Source organism: Silene latifolia, chromosome 7, assembly GCF_048544455.1.
Source record: "Silene latifolia isolate original U9 population chromosome 7, ASM4854445v1, whole genome shotgun sequence".
In the NCBI taxonomy this organism is placed as follows: domain Eukaryota; kingdom Viridiplantae; phylum Streptophyta; class Magnoliopsida; order Caryophyllales; family Caryophyllaceae; genus Silene; species Silene latifolia.
This window is the reverse complement of record NC_133532.1, coordinates 88,885,711-88,903,922: the sequence shown is the minus strand read 5'-3', so window position 1 is coordinate 88,903,922 and position 18,212 is coordinate 88,885,711.

Sequence of the window (18,212 nt, the reverse complement as noted above, 5' to 3'; positions counted from 1 at the left end):
CAAATATCAAAATCAGTACCATATACACTGAAATCATCCATAAAGACCTCCATGATAGACTCTATGTAATCAGAAAATATAGCCATCATACAACGCTGAAAGGTAGCAGGAGCATTACATAAACCAAAGGGCATTCTCCTATATGCAAATACACCATACGGACAAGTGAAAGTGGTCTTTTCCTGATCCTCGGGGTGAATGGGTATCTGAAAGAAACCGGAGTAGCCATCTAGGTAACAGAAATAGCTATGATATGCTAATCTCTCTAACATTTGGTCAATGTAAGGAAGTGGGAAATGGTCCTTTTTAGTGGCCGTGTTCAACTTCCTATAGTCAATGCACATCCTCCATCCTGTGACAAGTCTAGTAGCAATCAATTCATTTTTATCATTCTTTACTACTGTAGTACCTCTCTTCTTAGGTACAACTTGGACAGGACTGACCCATTTAGAATCAGAAATAGAGAAAATAATACCAGCATCAAGTAATTTCTGTACCTCTTTTCTTACCACCTCCTGCATTGGAGGATTTAGTAAATCTCGACCTTCTCGCACTAGGCTTGTGGCCTTCTTCCAAGTGAATTCTATGCATACAAAAATCAGGACTAATACCTTTGAGATCGTCAATGCTATACCCAATTGCCTTTTTATGGGTTCTCAAAACAGTCAACAAAGCAGATAGTTGACCTTCAGTTAGGTTAGCATTGACAATCACTGGGTTCATTTCACAGTCAAGAAATTCATATTTGAGATGAGAGGGAAGAGGTTTTAATTCAGGTTTCTTTACCTCAGTTACCTTAGGTGTGACACCCAAACTATATACCTTCTGATGTGGGCATTCCTCTCCAGTTAGAAGCTTCTCAATTCGATGAACTTCTGGACTCCATGAACTCGTCTGATCAGCTGGATCCGTGACAAGGGCAATCTCCAGAGGATCCCTGTCCAAACACATAGGAAGACACTCATCAATAGTAAAATCAACAACATCTATACTATGACAAGTCTCTTCTATCATGGGGTTTTTCAACGCTTTTTCTAAGTTGAAAATAATCATATCATCCCCCACAACTAAGGTCAATCTCCCTTGCCTAACATCTATGACCGCCCCCGCAGTATGTAAGAACGGTCTGCCCAAGATGATAGGGATTTGGTTGTCTTTAGCCATGTCCATGACAACAAAATCAACGGGGATGAAAAACTTCCCTATTCGAACGGGAACATCCTCTAACACCCCCAGTGGGTGTTTAACAGTTCTATCGGCCATCTGAAGTATCATATTAGTAACTGTCAACGGACTCATATTTAACTTTTTACAGATAGAATACGGCATAACACTGACACTAGCTCCCAAATCACAAAGAGCTTTACTAATAGAAAGATGACCAATTTGACAAGGGATAGAAAAACTTCCTGGATCCTTTAATTTCGGTGGTGAGTTAATTGGCAACATGGCACTGCACTTCTGAGTGTAAGCAATAGTTTCCACCGCGTCAAAGGATCTCTTCCTTGTCAAAATCTCCTTCATGAACTTTGCATAAGCCGGCACTTGAGTAATTAGTTCAGTAAAAGGGACACTTACCTGTAGATTCTTCACGACCTCCATAAACTTACCGAACTGCTTATCCAGCTTGGATTTTTGTTGTCGATGAGGAAAAGGTAGTGAAATAGTTATGGGCTCGGCTTGCTTATCCTTAGAAATAACTTTTGAAACACCGTCGGCTGGCAATTTGGGATCCTCGATCGAGTCAGGGGTGACTCGATCGAGCTGGGTGGATCCTCGATCGAGTCGCATGTGACTCGATCGAGGAACCTTTGTTGGTTCAGCTTTTTCGTCTTTTTTACTTTTATCGTCAGCTCGTGTTTCAACTTCGTCTGGCTCTTTCTCATCATCACTAAGCTCCAAATTACCCAATCCTTTGGGATACATGTAAGGGACCTCATGAATAATAATGGGCACATCTCTCTCAAGGCTTTGTAGGTCGGGATTCACATAAGAAGTACCGCTCCTCAGCTGAATAACATTAGCTTGCTCATGAGCTTGCTTACCTTGAGGAGGAAGACCTACGGCCTGTTTTGATGGGTTTTGAAGTGCCATCTGAGCCACCTGATTATCTAGCATCTTGTTATGGGCAATCAGCTCAGAAATTTGAGCCGTCTGCTTCTGCTGCATTGACAAAGTTTGTTGCAAAAGATTGCGCAACTCTGCCATTTCATTATTCGGAGCTTGTTGAGGAATTTGTTGAGGAGTTTGCTGAGGAGGCTGCTGATATTGATTGTTGAACTGCTGGCCTCCTTGATTTTGCCTTTGATATCCCCCTTGCTGTTGATTACCGCGATTGTTAGGAGGGATATAAGGATTCTTTTGCGGTTTGTGGATCTGCGGGTTTTGCACATTCTGGCTAGACCATTGAAGGAACGGATGCTCCTTCGTTCTTTCATTATAAAAATTAGAGAAAGGTGTACCTTGTGCACCTTGTCCTGTAAGCCTTTGAAAGGCATTAAACTGCTCCAATGTTCTCATACAATCACTGCACCATGACCATCTAAACCGCATCTAGCACAAGTCTCCTCTATTTGCTGACTCATAGCATGAACTCTCTCTTTACTACCCAATGATTGGGTAGTCTTTATCTCAGCAATTTGGGCTGAAATAGTCTCCAGCTGTGCCGCCAGAGCACTATCAACTCCAGTACCTCGCGTGCTTCCCCTAGGATTTCCATACCTTGCGGTATGGGTAGCAATCTGATCAATCAACTTCCACGCGTCACCATCATTGGTGTTATCTTGAAACCTCCCATTCGCAGATGAATCCAAAAGGGCACGATGATCGTCAAACAACCCGTTATGGCGGTTGCAAAGGAACCACTTTGGGAAACCATGATGGGAGGCGATCGAACCAAACGCTTGAAACGAGTCCAAGCTTCATTCAAATCTTCAGTAGCTCCTTGCTTGAAACTAGTAATTTGATTCCTCAAAGCATTAGTCTTCTGAGGCGGGAAGTACCTCTTGTAGAAAGCAAGGGCCAGGGAATTCCAGTCTGTAACTCCCTCAGTATCCATATCCATATCTCTTAACCACTCTGACTCCATCTTTCGAGAGAGAAAGGAAAAAGCACCGCTTCACACGATCTTGTGTCACTCCGGTGATAATGGAATAGAAAGTGATAAGTGACAAACTTTTCCATATGCGTCGCAGGGTCCTCAGCAGCTGTCCCTCCAAACATGTTTCGTTCCACCAAATTGATATAAGATGGCCGAATCTCGAATGTTCCATTGGTAGTAGTGGGCAACTTGAATCCTTGTGGAATAGAAGCCAAGGTTGGCTCAGAGTGACTGGCTAGAGTAGGCATGATGATAGTTTTAGGACTTTCAGTAATAACTGGAATTTCAGGAATAGGAATTTCGTCCTCTTCCTCTTCGTAGGACCGATCGGCTGTCTCAGTTGAGCTCGCCGTTTCGACGTCAAGTATACTCAAGTCTTCTACTTGACCCATTTCTTGATTAAATTTCCGTCTGTAGCGAAAAGTCTTCTCAGGTTCAGGATCAAAAGGAATAATCTGCGACCTATTAGACCTGGGCATAAACGGAACTAACAAGAAAGTGTGAGAACGGTCTCAAAGAACTGGGTTCCCTGAGACAAAAAGACAAAATAAACACAAACAGACTAAACAATTGTTGCCTCCCCGGCAACGGCGCCAAATTTGATGTGGCTAAAGTCGTATCACCAAACCAAAATAAATCTATCTCAGGACTAACAAGAATAGCTAGCAGCAAGACAGGTATCGAATCCACAGGGAGGCGGTGAACGTTAAGTCTGAAAATATTTAAGTTGTCTAAGGTAACCAATTTCGGGGGGTTTTTGTTTTGAGTTGATTCTAACAGACTAATTGCAATGTGAATAAAGGATGAATAACAATATTATTAAAAGTCTAGGAATTAGGTTCACTAGGTCAATCAGTCGGGGATTATCAATCAATTACTAAATCTATCAAGTTGTTTAAGGTCATAAGATCGGTCGACTCCATTATGCCCTTTAGATTGATTCTAATATGCGGTCGCTATGATTAGATAGTCTCTATTTGATTATCGCAGCCTATATCAATTCTAACCCGGTCGGCGATAGGATCGATTCGCTACACTAATTAATAACTCAGGCCTCAAGTTGATTAACTAGAAGAATTACAATAATCAAACAACAACTTTAACAATATGAATAGCAACTAATTGATTTTCCCTTTTAATTAACCTAGATCCCCTTCATCCTAGATGAGGGGATTAGCTACTCATAATTATAATAACAACAATGAATATGATTAAAGATGAAAACATAATTGCAAGCATAAAACAATAATTGAAGAACATAAAACAATGATTTAATTAGTGAGGAAAGATTAGTACCATACAAAAGGAAGATTAGGGTTCTCAGAGAGTTTTTCCAGCAATACCAAGCAAAATATAACGTAGGTTTACAATAAAACACGAGTCTTTAATTTATAATAAAAGATTAACGTTTTAGGAAATTCCGGAAATAAACCCGCCAGAGAGGATCCTCGATCGAGTCGCAAGTGACTCGATCGAGGACAGCTGCTCGATCGAGTCAGCAGTGACTCGATCGAGGAACTAGCTTCACAGGTTCCTTCTTCTCTTCTTTCACTTCTAGTCTTCATGATTCCTCGTTTCCCGTGCCATGCTTCGTGTACTCTACCGTGCCGTCTCCGCTATGCTAATCTCAGCTTGATCACACTCATATGGAGTCATTTCTGCATCAAAACACAAAATAGCGGCAGTATCGACAATTCATTGAAATAAAGCATATAAATGATATAATAGGCACGAAACGGTATGTAAAACAGTATAAAGGGAGCTATAAAAGTATATATGAAAGTGATACATCAGATTTCCTATGTTATTTCTATCTTATGGTGCTACTTACAGTTTTGTGTAGCACATGCGTAGATGTATGATAGGTTGCTGAGAGCCTTGAGTTGTTTTGATTGGGCTCCATTAGAGTAAGCTGCTGAAGAAAAGGAGGTCGAGCAGGACCTGTCTGAAACCAGCGCTAGCCGGGAGGCAACCCGGATGTGTTTTGTTTTTGTTTTGAATAAAACTTCATAGTTGTTTAGAAATACAAACTCTTAGTCGTGTGTTTGTTTTTTAAAGACTTTAGACTTTACATTTGGGTTTTGCGCAATTTTTGGGCGCGTTATTATGTGCATTTACAGGTTTATAGACCATATTAGCTCGAGTTATTGAGCTAATTCAAAGAAAATCAAAACTTACAAAGACGTATTTGATCGATCGGCGCGGTATGGTCGATCGACCGAGTGCGAATTCCAGTGAGTTTTTGTTCTGTTCATCTGGTCGATCGACTAGGTGATGCGTCGATCGACCACTTGTCCACTTTTTGCACTGTTCACGACCTTTCCCCTGCTGTGTTGGGTCGTTTTGCGGAATTGAGGGAGTTTTCTCTCCACCTTATTCGCTGATTTATTTCTGATTTCTTCCATTTTCTTAACTTTGCACATAATTACCACTTCATTAGTGTTTTCTTGGTTTTATGCGTGGTATTGTATGTCTTTTCAGGTAAATATGGTAGCACTGCTAGCTACTGAAACCTTCTGGCTCACACTGGTTTGGGGAGGTTTCCTTTTGCTGCGCTTAAAGTCTTGTGAGTTCCCGAGTCATTTTCATGTCGTATTCATTTATTTTCCGCAAATTCCCATTTCCTTTGCTATTTTCATTACATGATTTTGCACAATGGGGACATTGTGTGATTTGGTTTGGGGAAGGGTTTTGCATCGCACTTGCATTGTTTTTATTGAATTTCTGTTTTCACCTTTATTGCACTTCAGTTTGCATTGTTTATTTCATTTCTCTTGTATATACAAAATTCAAAAAAAATGAAAAATTTCAAAAATTCAAACAAAATGCACGTTTATTTTAGCATATAGGTTGAGTCGGAACGGTAGTATTTCAATGATGACATTGCATTTGCATCTGTTTACACCTAAGCCGTGCTTAATTGACATGTTATTAGGAGAATCATATATGCATAGTGTACGAGTTTTCGTTAAATATCTTGCTGAATCTTGAGACTTGACTTAGATTTTTGGCAAACTATATTATATTTCTGAGAATTAGAGCCTATAACTGGTGACATTCATGACCAGTTTATCTAGGATGTGAGTAGTTACTCCTTATGAGACATGTTACATAAATATGCATAAATATGAACTTAATCTGCTTAATACCTGTATGCATTCGGTTTGTGGTTTGTTGACACATGTGGTAGAGGTTTCCCTTTATTCATTTTACCCATGAGCCCCTCAAAGCCAAATTGCCTTTTTGTCCCATAAACTACATCCTATATTTAGCCTGCCTTTGTCAAGCTAGTAGTATTAGTTTTTAAGAATGTGTTTATTGCGGTTTGGTTGCATATGCTCTTATCGAGATGATGTTGGATGAAAGAATGAAGGAGGAAAAAGAATTGAAAAAGGTTTGAAAAGAAAGATAAAAAGGAAAAAAAACGAGGAAAAATGATTCGAAAAAGAAAAAAAGAGGAAACGCGTGCTGTACTGTAGAGGGCGGTCGATCGACTGGCCATTTTGGTCGATCGACTGCAGCCCGAGAAAAGAGAAAACAAAATCACATGGTTGAAGTTCTGATTAGTTGGTGATTTTATTCCCATGCTTTATTACTATCATTTGGGGAATTACAATTTTATGGAGATTGCGAGATTTGTGTTAATTATTTGCACCGGTTTTATTGTTGATTATGAGCAAGAAGTTGGATGTTGTTATAATTTGGTTTAGTTGTTACTAGCTTGGCTAATACTCCTCATATCCAAATTTATCTTAGCCCTTCTTACCCATTACCTCACATATCCATATTTACCTCGGCATGTGTCATGGTCATTTGTTCGGTTGGAATGCATATGCACGGTTGTAGAGATAATTTTCATATTAGACTACTGACATGTTCTTATAGGTCGTAGTTAGGTGAGAGTCGTTTCAATATTACTTCTTTCTATCTTATACATTATTCACTTGTGCTTATTTGAGTGATTTGAGCGACCCGTGAGAGTCCAATTTGATAAGTCTCTACAGTTGACGGTTCAGCAGTTTTTAACGACTACATAACTCGTTTGCATGATTCACATTTCTAATTGATTGTTGGTTATTGCATTAAATTGGTTTAGGCTTGACAGTTTGCAATTCGCTCTGAGATTGGACTCGTTCCATTAGGTTTTAGGATCGAGTCTAGTTCTTGCTTGGGGACAAGCAAGGGTTTGGTTTGGGGAAGTTTGATGCGTGTCATTTATATGATGTTTTACACCTCATTTTACACGCATTTCAGAGCTCATTTATGTAGTTTATGCTACTATTCTCCCTATTTCCGTCTACTTTCGTGTTTTTGTACATTATTGCAGAAATGTGAAGAATCCAGCGGAAATTGAGCTAAATCCGTCCCCGAGTACCTTGCATTGCATTTGACATGGAGTAAAGACTCGGGAAGCGAACTTGGTGCGCGTTTCAAGGCCTAAAGATAGCAAAAGCATGGGTGCGTACGAGTTTAACAAGCGAAGAAGTGCTTCTCGACATTGCAGGCTGCTTAAAATGGCTATATCTCGAGTTCTAGAGCTGATAATCAAGTGATTCTAATTGGAGGTGAAAGCTTATCCTCTTAGCTTTCCAACGCCGCGTAGAAAGCCTGATTTGACCAAGTAACGAAGAAATGGCAGCTGTTTTAAGATCGGTGCGCGCTGCAGAATCCGTCAGAATGCAATTCTGTACAGCGCCTTTGGTCGATCGACTGGCCTCAGTGGTCGATCGACCACCACGCGAGCTGATGCGCAAATTAAAAGATCGAGAATTAGAAAGTCCAATGTATTTTTAGGTTTGGGAATAAGAGTGCGTGATATTCCTATATAACTAACCGATGTTTTCAGAATAGTCATCAGTTTTAGAGGAGAGACATTAGGTCTCGAGTTTAGCACAATTCACATTCATTATTTTTAGTTTATTCAATAAAGTTCTTGTTTGGCTCTCGGATTTGCTTTCTTGCTATTAAATTCGGTATTTTCTTGCTCTTTATTTTCGGTATTGCTTTATTTCATTGTTAGTATTAGAATTGTGTAGTTAGAATCCCGGAACCCTAGATTTAGTTTTATGCACTTTAATTATTCTTGTGTTTCAATTATGAATTCTTATGCTTTAATCACGAATTTCATTGTTGTTATTATCGTTGTTATGTCTAGCTAAATCAACCTCGCTAAGATGTAGGGGATCTATGGCGTAGATGGCATTAGAATAGGTGATCTCGCATTAGGGCTTGGTCGATTGACTGGCTTATCTAGTCGGTCGACTGAGCCTGTTGGTCGATCGACCGGGGTAGCTGGTCGATCGACTGACTTCGCGTCTGGTTTTGCTTTGTTTGTTTCGTTAAGTGCTTTATCTTTCAATGAGACCGAGAGGAGACTTGATAGATGCTTAAACTTGACCATCCCGTAGATCGAGAGATAGGAATGGACAATAATTAACGAATTAAAACGACTAAATTGCTAAGATCGAGAGATAACGTGATTTAGTTTGCATTAGGAATCATTAATCAAGAACGAGAGTTAGTATTAATGAGACTTAGGGATTAGTAGCATAGGCCGAGAGGTAGCTACTATTTAACATGGACCGAGAGGATTTGTTTTCCCCATCCTTCGCGACCGTATTTCGAAGTTACCTAGGATTATGTGCCATCGCAGCTATAGTGAACCGACCGTCTTAGCTTTTCTTCTATCATTGTTCACCTTCTTTATTACATTTATTGCTTATTTAGTTTATGCATTTAGACTTAGATTTACTTCAATCCAAAACCCCTCAAACTGTTACCTTTAGACTAAAATTAAAAGCAACTATTATCTCCCTACCTCCCTGCGGATCGACCCTTACTACCGCTTGCTAGTTGTAGTTTGGAAAATTATAAATTTATCATTGGTACTCTACGACGGTATCAGTATATATCAAAAGCAACAGTCCAAACACATAACCAAAGTAAGACAACAAGTGCATAAAGTAACCAGCTGATCATCCTCCATCCCCAGTCTCCCGATCTCACACAGTAACCGACTACATACCAAAGTGTGTAGCCCTGCCATATTACCCATCGCAATAGGTAATCCTCGCCGCCAGTGGGTGACCGCAGCCCATCCCCACCTAGTCCAGCTCATCAACGAGCGACTAAAAATCCATGTCCCTTAATGTGCACATCCCCTCCCGTGACGGGTTCCACGGAGGGCGAACTAGGGTGTGAAGCCACTACCGCAAGTGACTCCACCACAATCACACATACCACAGCATCACACCTGTCACAACACCACAACCGTCATAACACAACCACATAACCACCGTCACCACAACACCAACACTCCGATGATCAGCAGATAACAATCATACACAATACAACAAATATCTCAAATCAATTACACAAGAACTGAGTAGGGAAACCCTAACTTTTCGCAATCCGCTATGATGCAATCAATCATACAGTTGCACAACAATTACCACATCGTCACCTACAACAATTATAATCCACAATCAACATACATATGATGGACAAACCCTACACCCCCAAATCACAAATTAGGGAAAAACCCTAAAAGACAACCTATTAGCAGATTACAACGAACTAGAGACTTACCCATTAAATTGAGACAAGGGATGGAAGTGTAGACTTGCGACCGATCAATTAGCCTTTAGAATGGTTAGGGTGATTAGAGAGAGAAGTGAGCGTCGTTTAGTTTTGGTAAAATGATTTAGAAACCGTAAAAGTATAATTTATAATACTCTCTAATCACCTTAACCAAATCGCGGAATTAAACCTTTCAAACCGGATACTCGGTCGAGTATAAAGTATACTCGGTCGAGTACCTTCTACTCGGTCGAGTATTACCCATACTCGGCCGAGTATTCCTGGGCAGAAGCCAAACAGAATACCCAACACACTTTACTCGACCGAGTAGGCCATACTCGGTCGAGTACCAACCTATAAAATCCGTAGTATTACAACTATAGTAGCTTTCGCCACGACCAGGCTATATAAATTTTGCCAGAACTCTATAAGCGGTCATTAGCCCAACAAAGTGTTCCTAACAGTCTGCCTATGTGATCGACTAGTCATTCTCATATGACTCTATGGCACTTGAATATGCCATCAATCGCATCACAATCTAGTCACTTCGAGACGTCACCTCATACAAGTGACTATGGGCGATTACTATGTCAATTTAGTTCACTTTAATGGGGTTCAATCTTGTCTCCACAACCCATTTGAATATGACAAAGTAATGGAAAAATAAAAGACAAATGTGATTATGCATATGATCAAATAAAACAACTCTTTTATTTCATATCAAAATCTAACATAAAACTGGCATGCGTTTAAGTCCCATGGACGCTACATGTCCATCATGCTTAGCCTGCGATAAAGGCTTGGTGAGCGGATCATCTATGTTATCATCCATCCCAACCTTACATATCGCAATTTCCTTTCTTTCAATGAAATCTCTTATTACATGATATTTTCTAAGTACATGTCTAGATCTATTTTTAGACTTTGGCTCTTTGGCTTGGAAGATCGTCCCACTATTATCACAATAGAGAGTGATAGGATCATTGGCGGTAGGTACTACTCTTAGACCTTCCGTGAATTGCCTGATCCACACAGCTTCCTTGGCAGCTTCTGATGCTGCAATGTACTCAGCCTCCGTTGTTGAATGGGCATCACTGACTTCCTTGAAGCTTCTCCAGCTAACAGCACCACCATTGAGTATGAAAACGAAACCAGCTTGTGATTTCATGTCATCTCTATCCGTTTGGAAACTTGAGTCCGTGTAACCATTAACACGGAGCTCGGTGTCTCCTCCAAACACTAAGATATAATCCTTAGTTCTTCTCAAGTACTTAAGGATGTTCTTGACGGCTATCCAGTGACTCTTACCTGGATTTCCTTGATATCTAATCGTCATGCTCAAGGCATACGAGACATCAGGACGTGTGCATATCATGGCGTACATGATTGATCCAACAGCGGAAGTATAAGGGATCAACTTCATGCGTTCAACATCATGGGGTTCGGAGGGCGATTGAGACTTGCTCAATATTATCCCAGTTACCATAGGTACCAATCCCCTTTTTGATTTGTCCATGCTGAAACGTCGAAGAATCTTATCAATATAAGATTCTTGACTTAGTGCCAATATCCTCCTGGATCTATCTCTATGGATCCGGATACCTAATATGCGTTGTGCCTCTCCTAAATCCTTCATTTGGAAATGGTTACCTAACCCACTTCTTAACAAAAGACAACATTGGAATGTCATTTCCAATGAGTAGTATGTCATCGACATACAAGATTAGGAACACAACATTGCTCCCACTGAATTTCATGTAGAAACATGGTTCCTCAACAGTTCGAGTGAAACCATTCTCTTTTATCACATGATCGAATCGATGATTCCAACTTCTAGATGCTTGCTTAAGACCATAAATGGATCTCTTAAGTTTGCACACTTTGTTAGGAATTTTAGGATCGACAAAACCTTCGGGTTGTATCATATACACCTCCTCTTCTAAATGCCCATTTAGAAAAGCGGGTTTGACATCCATTTGCCATATTTCATAATCATGAAATGCGGCAATCGCTAACAAAATCCGTATGGATCTTAGCATGGCTACGGGGGCGAAGGTTTCATCATAATGAAGACCTTGGACTTGGGTAAATCCTTTTGCCACTAGCCTAGCTTTGTAGACATCATCATGTCCTTCTATGCCATTCTTGACCTTGAAAATCCATTTGCATTGAAGAGGTCTTGCCCCTTTAGGCAAATCCACCAAGTTCCAAACTTGGTTTTCATGCATAGAATCCATCTCAGACTTCATGGCTTCAAGCCATAAGGAGGAATTTGGACTAGAGATTGCGGCTTTGTAGGTGGCGGGCTCGTCACTTTCTAAAAGCAACACATCGAGTGTTCCATCTTCTTCGATAAGCCCCACATATCGATCGGGATGGCGAATAACTCGGCCTGTTCTTCTAAGTGGAGGAGGGACAACCGCGTTAGATGACGAAGGAACATTTTCTTGCGTCTCTACCTCGGTTTGTGGCTCTTGAACTTCATCAAGTTCAAAATTTCTCCGACTCCGTCTCCTAGAAATAAAGTCACTTTCTAGGAAGACATCATCTCGAGACACAAACACTTTGTTTTCTTGAGGCTTATAGAAGTAATAGCCTCGGGAGGCCATATGATATCCTACAAAAATGCATTTTTCGGATCGTGGTGCCAACTTATTGTCATTTTTAATTTTGACATAAGCATCACAACCCCAAATTTTCATATGGGATAGAACTGGAACTTTTCCTCTCCATATCTCATATGAAGTCTTTTCAGTTTCTTTGGTTGGACTAACGTTCAAAGATTTTATTGCGGTTTGAATCGCAAATCCCCAAAACGAGTTAGGTAACTCGGTTTGACTCATCATAGATCGAACCATATCAAGTAGGGTTCGATTTCTCCTTTCGGCAACACCATTGAGTTGTGGTGTTCCGGGTGGAGAAAGTTGTGATATAATACCACAACCTTTCAAGTGTGAATCTAATTCATGGCTAAGATATTCTCCACCACGATCGGATCGTAGTGCTTTTATCTTTTTGTTCAATTGGTTCTCCACTTCATTTTGAAATTCTTTAAATTTCTCAAAAGCTTCACTCTTATGCTTCATTAAATAGATATACCCATCTCTAATCAAGTCGTCGGTGAAGGTTATGAAGTAGTCATAATTTCCTCGAGCGGTGATACTCATTGGTCCACATACATCGGTATGTATGAGTCCCAATAGTTCACTTGCTCGTGTCCCTTTACCACTAAAAGGATTTCGAGTCATTTTGCCCAGAAGGCGATTTTCGCATATTCTATATGATTGAAAATCAAATGGTTCAATCACATTCGTAGAAATTAATCTTTTAATGCGTTTCTCATTTATGTGACATAATCGACAATGCCAAATGAACGATTCATTTGGATCACTTGATTTGAGTTTCTTTGTTTGAATGTTGTAGATGTCATTAGTCGGATTTGAGGTTTCTAAAATGTAAATGCCATTAATGGAAGAAGCTTGGCCTATAACCAAGTCGTTCCTAGAAATAGTAGAACGATTGTTTTTAATGACAAAAAAAAACCGTCCATGTCCAACATAGCGATTGAAATAATGTTTTTAGAAAGTGTAGGCACATAAAAACAATTATGTAAATACAACTCAAATCCATTAGGCAAAGCTAATACATAAGTTCCCTTGGATTCGGCCGCTACTCGAGCTCCATTTCCAAGGCGTAGATCCACATCTCCTTTGCTAAGCCTCTTCATGTCTCTTAACCCCTGTAAATGATTACAAAGGTGAGAACCACAACCGGTATCCAGTACCCATGTCGTAGTGGAAGTATAATTTACATCAATGACATAAATTTCCTTAGGAATTTTACCTTTTGGAACGATGATTCCTTCCCTTATATTTCGCAAATATACGGGACAATTCGTAAGCCAATGTCCCATGCCATAGTAATAATGGCACTCATCTTCAACTTGCTTGAAGTTTTTCCCTTTCTTTCCCTTCTTCTTGAACTTTTTGCCCTTGGAAGCAAGAACTTTATTGCTTGAGCTCCCACTAGTTTCGGCATCTTTCTCTTCCAAAGACAAAGATCCTATAGATTTTATGAGGCGGTCTTCCTGAGACCGGCTCACAAGAGATCTTGTAGTAGTAGGAGGTTTAGAAGAAGTGATGAAGTTTATGTTTCCATCCGAATCAATCCCAATATGAAGTTCTCTAGTAGTGTCGAAATCATTGTTGAAGCAAACGTCGTCAAAAACATTGTGGTAAGACTCAATAGTTATCGGTGTAGTAGCGTTTGATGGATTCATTGTAATGAACTACAAGTATGGAGGAAAAGGAAATATTAACATTTGTCATTTAAATATCATACTTGTAAATAATTTAACAAGATATGAACATTTATATAGTGACCTCTACCCAACTATAATAAATGATTCCAAGATCCAAATTCATATTAACTTGGGGCACGGTGTGCCGAAATACCCTTTATTAACATGACTCGGTGGATTAACTCTTTAATCGATTCTACTTTTAGAACTCTTGGTCGATAAAATTACATTAATTTTTATCTCTAGCCCGAAACACATCCGGAAATCGTCGTGAATACTTTCGTTGAGTTCAATCCAAATTTCGAAAAAATGTGTCTATGATCCAAATTCATATTAACTTAGGGCACGGTGTGCTAAAATACCCTTTATAAACATAAATTCGGTGGATAGACATTTATCACCCACTGCCCCTACGTAGCAAGGTTTGTACCCCGGTAAGGCCGAGTGAAGTCCCTCACGAAATAGGTTTTCATGGTTTCTACTTTTTGGTAAGGCTAAGTCTCAATTGTTTATTTTAGCGAGATGTCATGTCAATTTATTATCTATCACGTTTTAAGTGAACTAAAGAGGTGAACTGCGATAATTGTAATTGACACGGTCGATTTACTCGATTTAAAATGCATATTTTAGTTATGGCGATTTAGGGATGCATGCAACATATAAATAAAATGCAAAGCATAAATAAAATCCTAGTATGGCCTTCCTAATATAGTAAATCTAATAAACTGTTACAAATTCGGAAACCAACTCCTTTGGTCCCTTGAACTTCGGTCTTGGCACGCATTTCAAGGCAACACTTTCTTTGATGGATCGCCTTCTCGAGTGGCACCGTCTTCAAGGTACTCCGGAATAAATAAATTACAAAATGAATTACATAATTTCCTATTATACATTTGTAATTAAAATAAAATAAATCTATTAAATTACAAAACGGTGATACGAGATCACAATAATTACAATCGAATCGATATTCCCATACATTTCGGTTAATACCAATTAAAACTAAGGCCATACTAAGTAAAATTACATAATTCAAAAAATACATAAAATTAAAATATGACAATCATAAACAAAATGCAGCATTATAATATGTATGAACATGCTCAATTTTATGCTAAATCGCCTTTAAAGAGCCAATATCGTATATTAATCGGTTTTTACGGATTTGCGTGATTTAACCTTTTAAAATCACAATAATTACATAAATTCATATTTATGTACAAGTTAATTACCCTAAACATCTTAGGACTCAAAATTAGTCTCCACTAACATTTTGACAATAATTAACCTAGATTTCTTAATATTGTTCATAAATGGACCTAAAATACAAAAATGCTATAAACTTCAAATTAAATTATAAAAATTTCAAATAAATTTGAAATTTGAAATTTAAACTCATGAACATTCTGGAAAAATTACCATGACACTCATAATGTTCAAAACTTAGGTTAAAAATTTCGAAAATTTATCGAGAAAAACAATGTTGCGGTTTATCGGTTTTAACAATTATGACCATAAAAATATGAGAAAAATTATTTTTATCAACTTTTCAGTTTTAGATCTTAAATATATGATAAAATGCAACATGTGACGTTTTTCCTTTAGTCATGAAGTATGTTTTAGCATTATTACTAATTATAGTCACTATTTATGTGATTTTTCATCAAAAATTCATAAATCATGCATAAAGACTTAACTATAGCCAAATATTTTACACACATCTTGTAAAGTTACATGTGACAACATACTAAATTTCCATGACCAGATTCGAAATATAACTCATATTAACCTATTTACCCATTTAAATAAGATTTTAACTTAAAAATCCATATTTCGAGCAAACCAACTCATTTTATCATGAACATTTACAGGCCATCAGTAGATAATATATGTGAAAACATATCCAAAAACCACTGAAAAAAACGAAGTTTAGCTATTTTTCGTCCAAAAATGACATTTTTATCATAAAAATCACATTTTAATGCCAATATTATATAAAATGAACAATAAAATCCATAAATAAACCAAAATGTCCTAAAAATCACTTAGGAACAGAAAATTTTAACATTCAAATTTATTTTAAGGTTTATCTTCATAAATCCAAATTAATTAGTTTTGTTTGTTAATCATATAACTCGGAAAAACTATAAACCGATTTGCATGCAAATAACGTAAGGCTCTGATACCACTTGTTAGGATTCACTAATTCCATTACATAACATATTCATATATGTCCAAATTTATTTAGTCATAAAATAAATTCTATATCTTATGCATGCAAACATAAATAAGATAAGAGAAGAAATCATCAATCTTACTATATGATTTCGGATTAATGGGCACCAACAAATTCACCTATTTGTTAGTTCTTGAGCTTTCCTTAAAATGGATGAACAAAAGTTCCAAAATAGAACCTCTCCCAAAAGTTAATACCCAAGAAAATCCCTTAATAACTTATATATTTATGAACTAGTAAAGATATAAGTTTTACTCAAAATAAGACACAAAAATTAATTTTGTTCTCTTATCTTTTTCGGCTAAAGAGGAAGGAATTTTGGAGATTTTATTTCTCTAATTTTTCATAAGATATAGAGAGAATGTTTTTGATAATTTCTTACACTAGAAATTATTATGTGAAGTAGTGAATAATTAGAGGAAAAACTCTATGTTTTTCTCTTTAGAAAAACCGGTGAGGAGGGGTGTGGTGAGCCAATGCATGGTTCTCATTTTCTTCCCAAGAAAGTAAGCTTGCATGACTACAATTAGGTAGCTAATCATTTTGTTCTCCACTTAAATAATTAACACAATATAATCCTCAACCACCCTCCATTTTCGGCACATATACATAAAATGGGAGGTCCATTTTATTTTGTCATTTGTCAATTGTAACATATGTGACATGTTACTTGACTTATGAAATTGTAATGTATTTTTAACATATTAAAAATCAACATACTCATAAAATATGTCATTTACAAAATCGACTAGTAATTCGTAATCACTTGTACCAAAACGGTTTATCAAATTATAAATTATAACGTCTTGTATTTATAATAAATTATTCATTCAATTTCAATTCCAAATTGTTTCGTAAACAATAATTTTATCTAATTAATAAAACAATTCAATTACTTAGACCGTATCTAATTTAATCGGATTACAATAAGACACGTTAACTTTACTCACAAAATCATCCGTCAATTTTAAGCAATTTAATTAACTCGTATCGGTATACGATTAATTAAATAATCAATTAAGAGTATTTCCCTATAGGTATGACCTAAGGGGATCAACTGATCACCACCGTCGCACGACAGTAATGTCAAACTCTAGTCAGCCAATCATTACCGATATGTGTGGACCAGTTGACTATAAAATATTACATCCCACATGTATTCTTAAAATGAGATTTAAACATGTGATCATCATGATCAACAGTTGTGATCGCATTATTGTCGGAGGACACATATTCCAACAAAATATACCCATTTGACCTCATTTACGACAGTCGTAGAGCATAAATCAAAGCTAATCAGAAAATTTGTGCCAACTTGAGCGAATAGTCTCTAGTCAAAAGAATTGACTCATAAGAATACTATAGTAGCTCTTGCCACGACCAGGCTTCATGAATTACCAGAACTCTATAAGCGGTCACTGCCCGACAGAGTGTCCCATACAGTCTGCCAATGTGATCGACTAGTCATCCCATATGACTCTATGGCACTTGAACTTGCCATCAATCGCATCACACTCTAGTCACTTTGAGACGTCACCTAATATAAGTAACTAGTGGCGAATACCATGTCAATCCAGTTCACTTTAATGGGGTTCAACTTGTCTCTACAACCCATTTGGATACAACAAGGTAACGGGTGAGTTTTAATAAAACTCAAACGATAAATGTGATTATCACATATGAATAGTCAATACACTATTACTACTTCATATCTTATAATCTATAGTGTTTCATTAACACTAGTTTAAAATGCAATAAAAGCTTGGCAATTGGATATACCCTATATCCATATATTCCAAATTTATCAATTGCTATTTCCTTCTATTCAATGTTATTTCTAATAACTTGAATTTATCTCTAAGTATATGTCTAGTCTTCTTACCAAACTTGGGCTCTTTAACTTGAAAGACACTCCCACTGTTATCGCATAACTTGTGATAAAGTCATTTGTAGAGGGATTCACCCTTAATCCCTATCTTGACCAACTTATCACAATT